Source organism: Cherax quadricarinatus, chromosome 1 (genome assembly GCF_038502225.1).
Source record: "Cherax quadricarinatus isolate ZL_2023a chromosome 1, ASM3850222v1, whole genome shotgun sequence".
Lineage (NCBI taxonomy): Eukaryota > Metazoa > Arthropoda > Malacostraca > Decapoda > Parastacidae > Cherax > Cherax quadricarinatus.
The window spans coordinates 74,849,185-74,867,465 of record NC_091292.1 but is presented as its reverse complement, the minus strand read 5'-3'; the positions used below and the strand labels follow the sequence as shown (position 1 = coordinate 74,867,465).

Below are 18,281 nucleotides of genomic sequence, written 5' to 3'. Positions count from 1 at the left end.
AGAGGAAGTGCTGATACTGGAGCCAATTCATGTGAAAATCTGTATGGCAAGTTGCTGTGAGCTGAACATGTTGTGGGGGAAGTTCCCAGGGGTTAGATATAAAACCCACACCCCTGAGCAGAAAAAGAATGAGTATAATGTACACAGTAACCGGTCAAAGGGTTTGAAGTTGTGTCAAAAATTCAGAGAGACCAATGTTTTAATGGAATGTAAAGGGCTGCAAAACAATAATCTGTATGAAATACCAAAAGCGTATTTAAGAAATAACATGTGTGTAAAAGATTTTGGGAAATGCATGCTTGGGTTTAATGAGAAAAATGTTGGAGAGTTGGCTCAGCCACCTTGGAACTTTATAAAAGTTTGGGATGTCAGTAATGGGGAAAAATTGAAACTCCATGAGGAAATTGTTAAGGAAACTGAGCCAATTCAACAATTTTTGTGTGGGAAAAATCTGTATGAAAAATTGGAGATGGAGGAAGAAGTGAAATTCTTCCAACACCAGTTTGTAGTGCTTAGTGAGAGTCAGTGGGCATTCCCATGCTTCATGGTTCCCAAATTAGATGGCACCCTGGGCATAAACACTGACTACCACAGAGTACGTTTAACAACTAAGGTTTACAGAATTAGAAAGATTGATACTTATGCACTAAAAGATGCAAACATTTTAAATAAGCTAAAACATGGAAGATGTGATTTCCATGGCCTGTGTTCCAGTACCATTTTAATGTGTGTAATGCAAATTGTGTTCATTGTGTGCTTAAAATTTGTGTGTGAGATGGAACGTGATGGTGTTTGTGTAAACTTGATGTATCCAACCTGGGTGCAAAGAGATGTCTTTGGTGTTTGTTGTTGCACTGCGAGAGGTTGCAGAACTGTTACTGTCTATGAACAACCTTCTAAGTTTAAATGTCAACATTTTACCACAGGAAAGAAAATTTTCATTTTGGGGCTGGCTATTCAGCATTTGTACATGTCTCAGGATCTCTTCATCCTGTTCCTGTGTATAGTGACTAAAATCAGACTCTTAAAATGGGCTTTGTTCCTACAGCCTTTTAATTTGAAAGTTAAATATATAAAAGGCTCAGAGAATGTGGTTGCTGATGCTCTCTCTAGATGTTTCATGTAGATGCATGGTGCGTACTTTGTACATAGTGTTTGTCTTGTGCTGACCTTGTTGTTTTTGCAGTGGTGAACTCTCAGCGAGCCTGAGTACTCTCTACCAGCCATCTGACTGTGAAGGAGTCGAGTCAGAGCCAAAAGTGTGACGAGGGTCAGGGTGTACTTAAATGTGAGTTGAGGCAGTGGTTGACAACCTTCGGTAACATGAGACGTTCAGGAAGGTATGTGATGTTGTGTCTTGGTGTGCTCTATATACAAAACGGCCCGACGGTTTGCCTTTGTGGTCCCCTGGACCCCTCCATATTCTATGTCAGCCTCCTCTTCATAAGTTTGGAGGATCTGTGTGGAGTGGGACCTCGGAAGATGGGCTTGAGTGCCTGACCATGTTAAGGATCGTGAGTGTTGACTGGAAGTCTCACTGTTTGGTTCGGCCACCAAGTGAGAGACACCTTGACATGTTTTGTGAAGTTTCCTGCCTGGTGTACACCTGACTGCTCTGGGTTTGGCTCTACTCTCGTCTCCTGATCAGGAAGATGCCACCCTGGAGTACCAGTTGCTTGCTGGATTACCGTAGCAGAGGCACAGGCCTGTTGGTGCGGGCTTTCACAGTGGGCATTGTGTGCAATTTTTGCATTGTAATGTGTATTGTTTAAAAGTCACTAAAATTGTAAATAGTTACACCCTTGAGTATATGGGTATGGTTAAAATGCTTTTCTAAAAAATTCTGCAATCTGTTGTAAATAACAGTAAAGTGAAGAGTAGTTATGGTGCTAGGAAATATGTAGCATTTCTAGTAGTCTTGTTTACCGCCTTCAGACTTAAGCAATATACTTTTTACTAGCCGTATCCTGAGGGACACGGCTAGCTTTTGTGAGACTTCGTCTGGAGGTGGGGGTGTTATGGGGCTATAGGACCCAACATGTATTTATAAGTAACAGTTACTCTGGAATACCTAATTATATTGAATTGATGGGGACTTTGCTCTAAATGTCAGAAGGACTGATCAACCTTATGACTGAGAGGCAGCTGGGTCAAACCTATTTTTCTCAATATAATAGGTTATACTATAGACACATAAACACACAATTTAAATAAGTAGTTTATAAAGTTGTATTTCTTTTTGTAAAAGTAAAATTAAGAGGTGGTAGAATTGTGGTAACTGGAGAATTGTGCTTGGCAACAGTCTTTTGTTTTGGTGGGAGGAGCTTAGCCAGGCTCTCTCTCTCTCTCCCTCTCACTGACTCTCTCTCTCTGTGGCTGACCTTCAACCTGGCAGGATCTCTGGGTCCTTCTCCTATCTTTTGGGGCATCATGTGTGCTCCAGGGGTGAGTTTTTATAATTTAAGTTTTGGCCACCATACCCAGGGTGACTAAAGTGTGTCAAAACACTGGTTAGCCCAGAGTTATGTCAGGAAGAGTGAAGGACAAGAGTTGTTGCAACACACCATGTGGAGCACAGGCATGGAGTGTGTAGATTTTGTTTTGAAAATGGAGGCTGTGATTGTATATTCTGTACATATCTATTGAGAATACAGTTATATTTTTATAGTAGTAGTTTACATAACCTGTGAAGAGGGCTGGTGAAAGGGTATCAGAGACACTCAAGATGATCAGCCATGATGTAAGTATTACCCCTAGACAAATAAGGCCATTAAGTAAAAGCTACCCCACACTAGAACATGTAGTGAGAACCTTACCATCAAATAATAAGGGACAAACCAACGTAACAGAAAATCACTCACTACGAAAGCAAAAGACTTGGCAGACGATGCACCATCCCCCCAATGAAAAGCAGGGGTGTCACTAGCACGTTAAGAGACCATACAATAAATGTCAGGGGCCCGAGACTGTTCAACTGCCTCCCAGCACACATAAGGGGGATTACCAACAGACCCCTGGCAGTCTTCAAGCTGGCACAGGACAAGCACCTAAAGTCAGTTCCTGATCAGCCGGGGTGTGGCTCGTACGTTGGTTTGCGTGCAGCCAGCAGCAACAGCCTGGTTGATCAGGCTCTGATCCACCAGGAGGCCTGGTCACAGACCGGGCCGCGGGGGCGTTGACCCCGGGAACTCTCTCCAGGTAAACTCCAGGTAAACACCTGGATCCATTATGTACTGGAGTTTTACCTGGAGAGAGTTCCGGGGGTCAACGCCCCCGCGGCCCGGTCTGTGACCAGGCCTCCTGGTGGATCAGAGCCTGATCAACCAGGCTGTTGCTGCTGGCTGCACGCAAACCAACATACGAGCCACAGCCCGGCTGATCAGGAACTGACTTTAGGTGCTTGTCCAGTGCCAGCTTGAAGACTGCCAGGGGTCTGTTGGTAATCCCCCTTATGTGTGCTGGGAGGCAGTTGAACAGTCTCGGGCCCCTGACACTTATTGTATGGTCTCTTAACGTGCTAGTGACACCCCTGCTTTTCATTGGGGGGATGGTGCATCGTCTGCCAAGTCTTTTGCTTTCGTAGTGAGTGATTTTCGTGTGCAAGTTCGGTACTAGTCCCTCTAGGATTTTCCAGGTGTATATAATCATGTATCTCTCCCTCCTGCATTCCAGGGAATACAGGTTTAGGAACCTCAAGCGCTCCCAGTAATTGAGGTGTTTTATCTCCGTTATGCGCGCCGTGAGAGTTCTCTGTACATTTTCTAGGTCGGCAATTTCACCTGCCTTGAAAGGTGCTGTTAGTGTGCAGCAATATTCCAGCCTAGATAGAACAAGTGACCTGAAGAGTGTCATCATGGGCTTGGCCTCCCTAGTTTTGAAGGTTCTCATTATCCATCCTGTCATTTTTCTAGCAGATGCGATTGATACAATGTTATGGTCCTTGAAGGTGAGATCCTCCGACATGATCACTCCCAGGTCTTTAACGTTGGTGTATCGCTCTATTTTGTGGCCAGAATTTGTTTTGTACTCTGATGAAGATTTAATTTCCTCATGTTTACCATATCTGAGTAATTGAAATTTCTCATCGTTGAACTTCATATTGTTTTCTGCAGCCCACTGAAAGATTTGGTTGCAGAAAACAATATGAAGTTCAACGATGAGAAATTTCAATTACTCAGATATGGTAAACATGAGTACTCCTGTAATCTTTTGACTACCGCCCACAGGATGGGTATGGGGCGCATAATAAACATATTAAACTTCACACGGCGAGGGTCCGGGTTCGATTCCCAGCGAAGGGGTAGAAATTTAATAATAATATCTTTATTTACTACAAGTACATGTACATGGTATACAGGCAAGTAAGTAAGTAAGTAAGTAAATTTATTCAGGTATACACAATACAGTTACATAGAATTATCATACATAGCAGCATATGTGTAGAGAACCTAGGATAACCCAAAAAAGTCAGACAGAGTGACTTATTTCCATTGGGGTCCTTTTACCTTATTATTATAATATAAAGGTTATAATATTTTCTTATTATTCTATAATGAAGATAACATCTTATTATCATACTAAAAAGACTATCTACTACACGAGGGTCATTAAGACTATCTACAATACGAGGGTCATTAAGACTATCTACTACCCGAGGGTCATTACGACTATCTACAATACTAGGGTCATTACTAGGGATAAGGTAAAATTTACACGTATTTTAGCTAAAAAATAGCTAACATCAATGACATACTACTATATAGAAAGCCCTTTGTTCTGCTGAGTATTTCAGGCAAATTAGGTCAGTTTTGTCCCAGGATGCGACACACACCTGGTACCTATTTTAAACTAGTGGGTGAACAGGGACATGGACAGCAGATGTCTTATGAAAACACGTCCCTAATGTTTTCCAGCTGTACCGGAGGAGATTCGAACCCCGAACCTCAGTGTGTGAGCTGCGTGCACTAGCAGTAGCACTCACCCATCAGTAAAATAGGTACCTGGGTGTTAGTCGACTGGTGTGGGTCGCATCCTGGGACATAACCGACCTAATTTGCCTGAAATGCTCTGCATAACAAGGGACTTTCTATAAAGTAGTATGTCATTGATGTCGGCTAGGCCTGTATACCTTGTACATGTAGTAAATAAAGACATTGTTATTTTTATAATTATTATTTTGTGTAGATTATCTAGGATAATCCAAAAAAATTAGACACCTCTCGTGAGGAGTTGTTATTCGTATACATGTACATGTTTAATGATAACAACTGTGTATAAATATTTAGATTATTATTATTATTATTATAATAAAAAAGAAGCGCTAAATAAATATTTAGAGATGGGTAGGCTATTCAGAAAAGAAATATGAATTCAGCATTATACATGATGATAGGACATGACTACAGCACAAAGCATAAATTCATCGCGTTTATATAGGTACACTGGAGTGCTATTAGCTATTTCAGGTATTTGTGAACGGGATAAACTATTTTATAAGCCTACAACAATCTTGTGTTTGCAGTAACCATAGTAGAAAGGTAAAATAATGAATATAAACATTAATAAACTCAGACTGAACTTTGTGAAGTTGCTGCCATATAGTGTCTTAATCACTGGCAACCTTGTTGCTCTGGGAACATTAGTAAGTTTATTCAGGTACAGGTGCACATAAATACAGTTACATAAATGTCATATATAACAGTCTGTGTAGGTTACTCAGGACAACCCCAAAACAGTTACACAAAGTAACTTATTTCCATTGAGATCCTTATAGACCCTACGGTAATCTTGCATTTAATATAAGCAATATATAAATAAAAAAAATCTAAAATCATCTTGTAATAAATTTTTAAGAATTGTAAGTGAATTGTCCTCATACACTAGCGGCATCACTATTCCTCTGGAAAGCACTATTCATAGCCAAGAAACAGTATAATATTTAATGCACAGTTGCATAAATTTGAGACAATCAATTATACAATTTAACTTGAATAAACCTCTATATATCAATAAATAAGGTTGTATTAACAGCGTTACTATTGTTGTGGTGAGACGTGTCAGTGAGTGTGTTGTTGTTGTTGTTGCAGGTGTCACACCTCTACAAGGTAGCAACGTACTCTGTCGTACTGTCAACCTCAGGTGTGTATTTCACTCTCACACCCTTCTTTCAGCTGTCATTGTTATTATTGATTGATTATAATCGTCATGGAGAGCGCTAAACCCGTAGTGGGTATACAAAGCTAGAGGGGGTAAGGGAGGCAGTCAGGTTGGACGCAAGGACAGGGGGGGAGCAGGTATATTTCTTGGATCAAGAGTCCTTCGCTTGAGGAGGATTGTTATTGATGAATTATGACACTTGTGTAACACTTGGGTGCCTTTATTGTGGAAACATTTCGCCAACTAATGGCTTCTTCAGTCCAGTAGAGAAGAAAGATTGAAGATCGGAAGGAGTTTGAGGTAATCAGTCCCTCAGCTTAGAGTTGATCTCATCTGTCCATCATTCTTAAAAAGAGTGCAGCATATGCTGCACTTTTTTCCAGGCTGAGGGACTGATACCTCAAACTTTCTTCTCTGTATTGGTTACCCCTCAAGGGAGGTTCCTTAACACTGGTGAGGGGCTCTTGATCTAGGGAATTGGATCTGTGCTCCAGTTCCCTGAATTGAGTCTGAATACCTTCCATCCCTGCATACGTGCACTGTATAATCCTACGGGTTTAGCCCCCCCCCTGCATGATTATAATAATTCTCTGTATTGGACTGTGGATGTTACTGGTTGACAAAACTTTTCCACAATAGAGATACCTAAGTGTTATACAAGTGTCTTAATTCATTAACCTGTCAGTTCTATGAACCAGTTATCTACTGATTTGTTGTTGTCACAATGAGTTAGATTTATCGTTCAGTGCTCGGCTCGCTACGGATAAAACTGAGACGATGTATGAATGAATCCTGACATTTGCTGCCCATTACCCACCATTAGATATGTGAATTTAAGACATCATACATGGTCATTTATCTTTTATCCTCTTTACTATCAGCCAAAGATGGCATGTCAAATGCCATCAAATTATAAGTAAAGCAGGCTGAACGTACTGATGCTTTTAGCTCTGGGTGTCATTTCGTATTTTTTTTTTTTTAGCTTATTTTGTTTTAAATATATTTCAGTTGTGGTTAATGCTTCAAATGATGTAGTGGAAGTTTTAGCAGTAAAGATCGAGAACCAAAATCTAGTCATTGTGGTAGTCTACAAGCCTCCAAATGCAACGTCCCAACAATTCCAGGAACAGCTTTTGAAAATTGACCACTGTCTGGAAAATCTTCCAGCTCCTGCCCCCAACATCTTGCTCCTGGGGGATTTCAACTTCAGGCACCTAAAATGGAGGAATATAGCAAACAATGTTGTTGCAGTGATAACACCAGGAGGCAGCTCAGACGAGAACCCACACGCACACGAGCTTTTAAATCTCTGCACAAAATTCAACTTCAACCAGCAAATAATAGAGCCTACTAGACTGGAAAATACACTGGACCTCATCTTCGCTAACAGTGATGATCTGATATGAAATGTCGCCATATCAAAAGCAATATTCTCGGAACACAACATAATCAAGGTTCAGACATGTATGCGCGGAGCCCCAGACCGACAAAATGAGATCAGTCACGCGGGAGCTTTCACCAAATTCAACTTCAATAACAAGAACATAAAGTGGGACCAAGTAAACCAAGTCCTAAACGATATAAGCTGGGAAGATAGACTAAGCAACACAGACCCCAACTTATGCCTAGAACAAATTAATTCTGTGGCACTCGATGTATGCTCAAGGCATATTCCTTTAAGAAAAAGCAGGAGTAGATGTAAAATAGAAAGAGACAGGCGCTCCCTTTACAGGCGACGGAAAAGAATAACAGAGCGACTAAAAGAGGCCAATATATCTGAAATACGTAGGGAGACGCTGGTCAGAGAAATAGCAATCATTGAACTAAAGCTAAAGGAATCTTACAGGAGTCAGGAATCACAGGAAGAACCAAAAGCCATAAATGAAATTGAAAGAAACCCAAAGCATTTCTTTTCTTGTGCCAAATCAAAGCTGAGAACATCCAGTATTGGGCCCCTACTTAAACAAGATGGGGTCCTACTCACCTTCAATATACCTTTTGAAGAATTTCGAGAGTATATCTACTCTGAGCTCATCTGGTGCTTGCCTGGTCAACTAGGTTGTTGCTGCTGGAGGCCCACTGCCCCCACATACCCATCACAGCCTGGTTAATCTGGCACCTGGTGAAGATGCTTGTCTAGTTTCCTCTTGAAGGCTTCAACACTTGTTCCAGCAGTGTTTCTGATATCTTCTGGTAAGATGTTGAAAAGTCTGGGACCCCGGATGTTGATACAGTATTTCCTTATTGTCCCCACCGCACCCCTGCTCCTCACTGGGATTATTTTACACTTCCTCCCATATCTCTCACTCCAGTATGTTATGGCAGTGTGCAGATTTGGGACCAAGCCTTCAAGTACCTTCCAGGTATATATTATCATGTACCTCTCTCTCTCCTCTGCTCCAATGAGTACATGTTCAAGACTTCCAGGCATTCCCAGTAGTTTAGGTGCTTTACTGGCTCAATGTGAGCCGTAAACTATCTCTGTATTTGTTCCAGCTCCAATATTTTTCCTGCCCTGAATGGGGTCATCAGCACTGAGCAATATTCTAAGTGAGGGAGCACTAGCGATTTGAAGAGTGTCACCATCGGCATTATTTCCCTTGTTTTGAAAGTTCTCAATACCCACCCAGTCATTTTCCTGGCTGTCATGATCTTTGTCTTGTTATGGTCTTTTAAAGAAAGGTCAGCTGACATAATTATTCCTAGGTCTTTTACGTGTTCCTTACGTTCTATTTGGTGTCCCTCTAAAGTTTTGTATATGGTGCTCCTTTTGAGTTCTTCATTCTTTCCATAAATAAGCAGCTGGAACTTATCACCATTGAACGTCATGTTGTTTTCCACTGCCCACTGGAAAACCCTGTTTGTCTTCCTGTACTTTTTCAGTGTCCTCTACCATACTGACTTTCATGCTTATTTTAGTGTCATCTGCAAATGATGATACAAAAGTTTGCCGGGTATTTTTGTCTATGTCTGCTATGAGGATGAGGAACAGCAGAGGTGCCAGGACAGTGCCTTGGGGCACTGAGCTTGACCTCACTGATGCTGGATCTTGCCCTATTCACTACTACTTTTTGTGTTCTGTATGTTAGGAAACCGAAAATCCATCTGCTTACCTTCCCCGTAATGCCCATGGCCTTCATTTTGTGCGCTATCACTCCATGATCGCATTTGTCAAACGCCTTTGCAAAATCTGTGTAAATCACATCTGCGTTTTGGTCATCTTCCAGTGCCTCCATAATTCTGTCATAATGGTTCAGCAGCTGTGACAGACATGATTGTCCTGCTCTAAAACCATGCTGGTTCGGGTTATGTTGGTTGTGCTGCTCCATGAAATTTGTAACCTGCCGTCTCGTCACTCTTTCGAAGATTTTTATGATGTAAGGGGTTAGGGCTACTGGTGCTCTACTACCTCCCTTGTGTAAAGGAGCTATGTCTGCACTCTTTAAGGCCTCCGGTATTTCACCTAGATCTAAGCTCTTTCTCCAAAGAATACCGAGGGCTCGTGCTAGTGGTACTTTGCATTTCTTTATAAATAGAGCATTCCATGAATCTGGTCCAGGTGCTGAGTGAGTGGGCATGTTTTCCATTTCTTTTTCAAAATCTATGGGATTTGTACTAATGTCAGTTAGTTGGTCTGCGCGGCCTTCGTCTGGAGTGAAAAATATTTCTGCATTTTCTACCTTGCTGTCATTTAGTGGGCTGCTGAACACTGACTCATACTGCTCTTTTAGGATTTCACTCATTTCCTGTTAGTCGTCAGTATATGAGTCTCCTTTCAGTAGTGGTCCAATTCTACATGTAGTTCTTAGCTTGGATTTTGCATAGGAATAGAAATATTTTGGGTTTCTTGCAATATCAGATGACAGCAAGGAAACGAGTGAGCTATTCAAGTCCCAATATGACTCAGTTTTTAGGAAGCCGCTAACCAGGCTGAGAGTCGAAGATCTAAAGGAATTTTTTATGAGAGCTACAGAATTTGGTAAACACAAGCCTATCTGATGTTATCCTGACGCCAGATGACTTTGAACAGGCGATAAATGACATGCCCATGCACTCTGCCCCAGGGTCAGACTTGTGGAGCTCAGTGTTCATCAAGAACTGCAAGAAGCCCCTATCACATGCTTTTGACATCCTATGGAGAGGGAGCATGGATACTGGGGTCGTCCCACAGTTACTAAAAACAACAGACATAGCCCCACTCCACAAAGGGGGCAGTAAAGCAATAGCAAAGAACTACAGACCAATAGCACTAACATCCCATATCATAAAAATCTTTGAAAGGGTCCTAAGAAGCAAGATCACCACCCATCTAGATGCCCATCAATTACACAACCCAGGGCAACATGGGTTTAGAGCAGGTCGCTCCTGTCTGTCCCAACTACTAGATCATTACGACAAGGTCCTAGATGCACTAGAAGACAAAAAATGCAGATGTAATATACACAGACTTTGCAAAAGCCTTCGACAAGTGTAACCATGGCGTAATAGCGCACAAAATGCATGCTAAAGGGATAACAGGAAAAGTTGGTCGATGGATCTATAATTTCCTCACAAATAGAACACAAAGAGTAGTAGTCAACAGAGTAAAGTCTGAGGCAGCTACAGTGAAAAGCTCTGTTCCGCAAGGCACAGTACTCGCTCCCATCTTGTTTCTCATCTAAAAATTAAATATTTGCTTGTCTTTGTAGTCATTTTCTTCAGTCAGTCTTTTTAGATCATTAGGAAATCTTGCAGCTGCCTCATTGTCTGCACTGGCACTTGGACCAGTAATTCGAACATTATGGAGTCCCCTACTCTTTTTGAAGTTTAAAAACCAGCCATTGAATAGATTAGTTGCTTTTGAATCATTATCTGTCTTGATGGAATTCTTTTCTGGCTGCAGTCTTCAGTCCATAATAGTAAAAGACGTTCCATATTTTCCACTACAGAACTACAATTTTTAACAGTCCCTTTTGACATGTACGATGCTGTAGCCATTCCATGTCTTCTGGTTTATCTTTATTCCTTATATGCACATGTACCGATACTTCGTTCATTTTCTTGTCATGTGCTATTTTAGCATATGATGCACCAGCTCTGTTTCATAATTTCTAGTTTTTCATCTAATGTTAACCATTTATGTTTGCTAGAACACTCAGCATCGTTGCATTTCCTCTGTCCACTCATATTTGCATATAAAAGAGGTACTAATACTTTAAATAATAAAGAAAAAATAATTTTTATGCATGTACTGTATAAGACTACACAATTTCTCTGCTTGGAGTCTGGAGCGATACTGATTTTCGCATCGCACTAGTTCAGTACATAGCAGTAGGCCAATATCGGTGCATAATGTAGTTACATAAATAAAATTTATATTAAATTTATAAACCATATTATATCAAAACCCATGTTGTTCAAAACCGTACTGTGCACATAATTTATAAATTTTAAGAATTACTTTTTTAAATATTCTTTCAGAATGATCTCGGACGTTCAGCTGGCTGTATTCGTAAACATCCTAGGGGTTTCTCTCTTCCTTATGGTTGTCCTCTACCATTATATATCTGCCAACAACCCCAAAACACACTAAGACACTCATGTGGATGAGGCATTGCATCTGTGAGGGAAGGTAAGGTTAAATAATTTTCTACAAAGATTGATTTAGTTGTGTATTCCTTTAAAGAATTTTAAATACGTATTTGCCATTGATACCTATAAGAGGATAAACCATGATAAATTTAACTGCATGCTAGTGACATACAGTGTGTTAGTTTCATTATGTTACTAACATATCTAAGTGATTTTCTGATCTGTTAAGTAGTTTATATCTTGACACTACTGTATAACTGCATATACTGTACTCTCAGCATTTTTTATGAGTATTGTAAATTTAGAGCCAAATTTGCAGATGCTGAATTCATGAACCCTGAATTTATATTTGAATAAGAATAATAGAATGCATTTTGTAAATCTGTAGTGTCCTGTGTGTATAATATCATTAGAAAGTTGTGCTACTTTGAGTTTGGTTTTAGGACAAATGGATCAAAGGAAAATGCAGTATTAATTATGTGTAGCATATTTTTTAGTAACAAAATAAGTACTCGAGACGTTTCACTTTGAAAGAAAAGTCTTGGTTGAAGAGGCAAGAAAATAATGAGAAACATAGGGTTGACTCCTATTCTTCTCACATGGGCACTCTTGTTGTATCTGTAGGCTGGTGGGTCTGCTGCCATGCACAACTAAGTACATGTATTATATTAAGGATATGTTCTTGTAAATAACAACAGCTGTGATCATTGTAGCTGAGTGAGTCTTTTGGCAGGGGTTCTTGATCAAACCCCAGGTTCTCTTAAGCTATGTAACGCCAACAAAAATGAAAAAAGATAGTGTGTTGATTTTTCACTTCATTTTGTTAGAATTGTATGATGTAAAGACAGCTTGTAGTCAGATGATCCAACAAAGCCAAGAGGTTTGCAGGTGACTGTGCTTTCAGATGGATCACTCATTACTGAGTAAGGAAGTTGACAGTTTTTCATGTCAAACTCTGCTAGGAGTTTATCAAACTTTCCTCTTTATAAGATGTTGGTTAGAACTAAAAATTATAACATGCTGAAATTTATGTTGAAGGAGAAGGAAGTCTTCATTTTCCATCAGGAAGTTGGAGTGTACTTGTTGCCATTGAGATTTTTACACTGCACATACTGATACAGAGGTATTAGAGTTTATGCATAGCCTCAAGAACATCATTCCCAGGTGAATATGAATGACAACGTCAGTGAGCTGGGCATAAACACTTAGGAAAGTATATGTCAGTGCCTCCTCCTCCTTGACCTTGCCTGTCCATGAGGTGTAGCAAGCAATTCTAGGAAAACTTTCCAGAGTCCTAGTGTCCAAAAATATTTCAACAATGGTGATTGTGTCATAGCAATGAGTGTTCATGCAACTGCGTGAGCTCACCAGCAGTGATAATGAAGCCCCTAATGTTTGGGAAACAAGATGCTGATAAACTGGCTCCACATGTTTGTGTTCATCTTGACTAAATAGGTTAGTAAGGTGCTTGCTTTTGAGATGGGTAGGACACTGGGGCAGCCACTGGGATGTAACTCTGTGGTTTTGTATAAGGCACAAAATCACCTGCTGAGCCAAGATAGGAGTAGCAGGATAGGTGACATGCGTTTACCGATTCTAAGATCCTGCTGGCTTGTTCCGAGAATAAATCTCTGAAAAACTGGTGATCTCTATTAAGTTTCTTTTTGTTTCAGTGGTGGTCTTTTCAGTGTCTCCTCTGGTGGGAGTAATGGCATCTGATATTTTGCAGTCGCTAGTCATTGGTGTGCCCCTTTTGGTGACGGTGGGAGCACTGCCTAGGTGCCTGGGAGGGTGATTTGTTTCCTGCTCCTCTTGTGTTTGCTGCTGATTCAGCAGCTGATTTCTATATATGTTCTGCTGCTGACAAGCCTGATTATTTACCTGGTGGATGTTTTTCTGGGGCTGTGTAGGTGGGAGGTAAAGACTTTTGGGTGGCTACCTCTTTCTCTTCCATGACCTCTTCCACACCCTCTTTTTTTTTTACACAGGGTTTGACAAGGTTAAGGATCCCTAGCTTTATTGACAAGCTATTTACAGGTTAAGGATTCCTAACTTTATTGGCAAGCTAAGAGCTGTTACCTACATCAGCTCATTTGTAAGCATTTTTATTGTTATGAGACATACAAGTAGGGAACAGGATGAAGTTGGAGCCATCTGTGGGCCAGCATTTTCATTTGATCAACTGACTTTATCTCGTTGACATCATTATGCTGTACGAATGTGTTCCATACTCGAGTCATCCTGGGTATATAGGATCTCAGATGGAGTGAAGTTCTGGAGAAGGGTACAGCCAGAATGAAGTTGCTGCTTTCTGCCCGTCTTGTGGCATAAAAGCTTGTTTCACACTGTCCTCGAAGTGGATCCAAGTGTGGTGCTTTGACAATACAGTGGACCCCCGGTTAACGATATTTTTTCACTCCAGAAGTATGTTCAGGTGCCAGTACTGACCGAATTTGTTCCCATAAGAAATATTGTGAAGTAGATTAGTCCATTTCAGACCCCCAAACATACACGTACAAACGCACTTACATAAATACACTTACATAATTGGTCGCATTTGGAGGTAATCGTTATGCGGGGGTCCACTGTATTGGCCTTGTACATAACAGTAAGGCCACCCGCATCCCTCCTATGTTGAAGGCTCTGCTGAAATGACAGATCTATCCAGGATGGGTCCAGGACCTATCAGATACCTCTTCTTATGCTTTGGCCTGGCACTTGTTCAGGTAGTGTTGGTCACCTGATTGTTAGCCACAGCAATCTCTGGTGGAGAAGAACCTGACTCAGGATCAGTAGATGGAACATTGCTGCTAGGTGTAGGAATGGAGCTGACAGATCCAAGGCTTGTTTCATTGTTGGGTAATTGATATTTCCTCTGTGGAGGCCAAAGAAATTGTAATAGAATTTTCAGATGTAATATTCTGAGCTCTTATCAGTCTTTAGAGCCTTAATGCTAACAATTTCACCCAGTTTTTGCTGTTGTATTAATCTGTGTGAATATTCCAGACCTTGTTCAGTGTCAGCATCAGCTGAGCACCCTGTCACTTGTTGGAGGTCTGTTGTGGTTATCTATTATAGTCTGAAGCCATTCTATTGATTTTAGAAGTGATTCCATTTGATGGACTATTCTGGCTTCAGCCTTACGGCACTGTCCAGTAAAGCAGTGTTGATTATTTGAGTGGAGTTCTTGAGGCATCTTTAATCCTTCCTTTTGTGGCACCAAGCTTGCTTCTGGTACATATGCCACAGATTATTGGATACCTTTCAAGTTCATGAGAAGAGCCACTTTGCTACAATGGAAGTCTCCTATCTTGCATGCAGTGTGACAGTAATTGGAACATGTTTTTTTTTTTTCTTTTACTCTTTTTCATTTGATTATTATTCTATACCTGGTAAAGTGTATGGTCAAGTTGTTATTGAAAGAATTGAGAGTTAGACGGAGAATGGGATAGCAGATGAACAAGGAGGCTTTAGGAAGGGTAGGGGGTGTGTGGACCAGGTGTTTACAGTGAAACATATAAGTGAACAGTGTTTAGATAAGGCTAAAGAGGTTTTTGTGGCATTTATGGATTTGGAAAAGGTGTATGACAGGGTGGATAGGGGGGCAATGTGGCAGATGTTGCAGGTGTATGGTATAGGACGTAGGTTACTGAAAGCAGTGAAGAGTTTTTACGAGGATAGTGAGGCTCAGGTTAGAGTATGTGGGAAGGAGAGAGATTATTTTCCAGTAAAAGTAGGCCTTAGACAAGGATGTGTGATGTCACCGTGGTTGTTTAATATATTTATAGATGAGGTTGTAAGAGAAGTAAATGCGAGGATCTTGGCAAGAGGCATGGAGTTAAAAGATAAAGAATCACACATAAAGTGGGAGTTGTCAGTTGCTTTTTGCTGATGACACTGTGCTCTTGGGAGATTCTGAAGAGAAGTTGCAGAGGTTGGTGGATGAATTTGGTAGGGTATGTAAAAGAACAAAATTAAAAGTGAATACAGGAAAGAGTAAGGTTCTGAGGATAAAAAGATAAGGTGATGAAAGATTGGATATCAGATTGGAGGGAGAGAGTATGGAGGAGGTGAATGTATTCAGATATTTGGGAGTGGACGTGTCAGCGGATGGATCTATGAAAGATGAGGTGAATCATAGAATTGATGAGGGGAAAAGGGTGAGCGGTGCACTTAAGAGTCTGTGGAGACAAAGAACTTTGTCCTTGATGGCAAAGAGAGGAATGTATGAGAGTACAGTTTTACCAACGCTCTTATATGGGTGTGAGGCATGGGTGATGAATGTTGCAGCGACCAATTATGTAAGTGTATTTATGTAAGTGCGTTTGTACGTGTATGTTTGGTTGTCTGATATGGACTAATCTACTTCTCAATATTCCTTATGGGAACAAATTCGGTCAGTATTGGCACCTGAACATACTTCTGGAATGAAAAAATATCGTTAACCGGGGGTCCACTGTATTTATTTACTTAACTACATCAGCTTAATTTAAAGCCTTTTTATTATGAGCCATACAAATAGGGAACAGGCTAAAGTTGGAGTCATTTGTATGGGCCAGCAATTTCATTTTGTCAACTGGCTTGATTCATTGATGTCATTATGCTGTATGAACGTACAGGAGGGCCCCACTTATACGGCAGGTTAGGTTGCAGGCTACCGCTGTAAAACGGAAATTGCCGTAAAGTGGAACACGCTTTTTTTCCACTTATAAACACACAAAAATATTAGATAACAAGTTTACACTAACATATATTAAGTTAGCAACAGAACTAGGCATTAAAAAAACAAAAAAGTAAAATACACATACAGTACACTCATTACTTTCCTTTAAAATATTTGTAGCTTAATCTAGGGTGAGATGAGTAGTATTGTAAGAAATCAAGTGTGGTATGTATGGTAACCAGCCAGGCTACCATACCAGGCCACCGCCACCCACACATAATATTCTATGACATTTAAGCGTCCCTGAGCGATAAAATGCATATAGAGTTCACTCATTACTTAAAATATTTGTAGGCTTAATGTAGGGTCAGAGGCGAGTAAACTAGATAATACGAATAAATGAGAGAGAGAATAAGTACATGAGAGAAGACAGGCACGGAGTTATGTAAACAAACCAGGTGAACACGTCTGGTTTGTGTACAAGTTGTCTACATTGATACAGTAGAATAAATAAAGAGGAACACTCCCATTCTCATGTAACACTATTTTTAGAAGAAATGACGCTCTGAGTGAAGGCATACAAAAGGAATAATTTTCTACAGTTACCCACAGTAACACATTTTCTCTTATGTTAGACTTGGGAAAGTGTTATTCTTGCCGTCACTCGTACAAGTTGTCTGGCTACTACATCTCATATTTATGTTTATTTATTCTACTGTGGGGCGTATTTATCATCTTTATATGTTACATATCGTGTAATATAATTTTGAAAAAATATCATTGATGGATTAATGAAAATGTGTATATTAACATAATATATGACATTTTGTGAGACTCGGTGATTATTAAGTATTATCATCATCATTACTAATATGACGTCTTGAGACATAACTCTTTTAGTGGTTTTAATGTATACCTGCATGCCAGCACAGTGTGTAAATTTATTTAGGCACAGGTATACATAAGTGTAATTATCAGAGTGTACAGTGGAACCTCAAAAATCAAACTTAATCCGTTCCAGGAGCTAGTTCTAAATTCGAAAATTCTGAAATTCGAAGCAATATTTCCCGTAAGAAATAATGGAAATACAATTAATCCGTTCCAGAAACCCAAAAATATTCACACAAAAAATACATTTTATAGAGATTAATTAGTTTTACATACAACAAATACTATAGTTTTTAATTATGTATAGTAATACATATAAAATAACATTTTTACTTACCTTTATTGAAGATTGGTGATGGCATCTGGAAGATAGGGAGGAGGAGAGAGGGAGTTGGGGTTAGTGTTTGGAAGGAGAATCCCCCTCCATGAGGACTTCAGGTAAAGCCCTCTCTGGGGTTACTTCCTTTCTCTGTCTTTTAATGCCACTAGGACCAGCTTGAGTCACTGGACCCCTGTCTCATAAAATAACTGTCCACAGTACTCTGTTTCTGGCGCCTCTTTAACATTTCCCTAAAATGGGACATGGTTCTGTCACTGAACTTGTTGCAAAGATGGCTTGTTTCAGCTTGCTCAGGGTGGTACTTCTGCACAAACATTTGGACACCATTCCACTTGGCACAAATCTCTTTAATCTTTGAAGAAGGCACCTCATCCACTCCCTATATTAACACCTTTCGCAACATCAGCTTCCTTGATTTGTTCTTTCTTTGACAGGATAGAACCGATGGTCGACTTGTTTTTCCCATATATCCTGGCAAGCTCAACAAGTCTCACACCACTCTCATACTTCTGTATTATTTCCTTCTTCACATCTGTGGTGTTTTTCACTTTCTTTACCACAGGGGGTACCACAAGCAAGTTCCTTTGGGCCCATGGCAGCTTATTTCACAGTCCCACAAGCACTAAACACAACGAAATAATCGTAAAATGCATGAATGAGAGT

General features: G+C 40.3%; 1 protein-coding gene across 1 annotated transcript in view; it reads left to right on the top strand.

Moving 5' to 3' along the window:
- Window positions 1-5,977: 5,977 nt before the first annotated feature.
- Window positions 5,978-18,281, top strand: part of LOC128688016 (zinc finger matrin-type protein 5) — a 24,674-nt gene continuing 12,370 nt past the window's right edge. The window contains exons 1-2 of the mRNA XM_053775686.1: window positions 5,978-6,138; window positions 11,617-11,767. The gene's annotated coding sequence lies outside the window, so the exon portion shown is untranslated. The remainder of the gene's footprint in view (window positions 6,139-11,616; window positions 11,768-18,281) is intronic.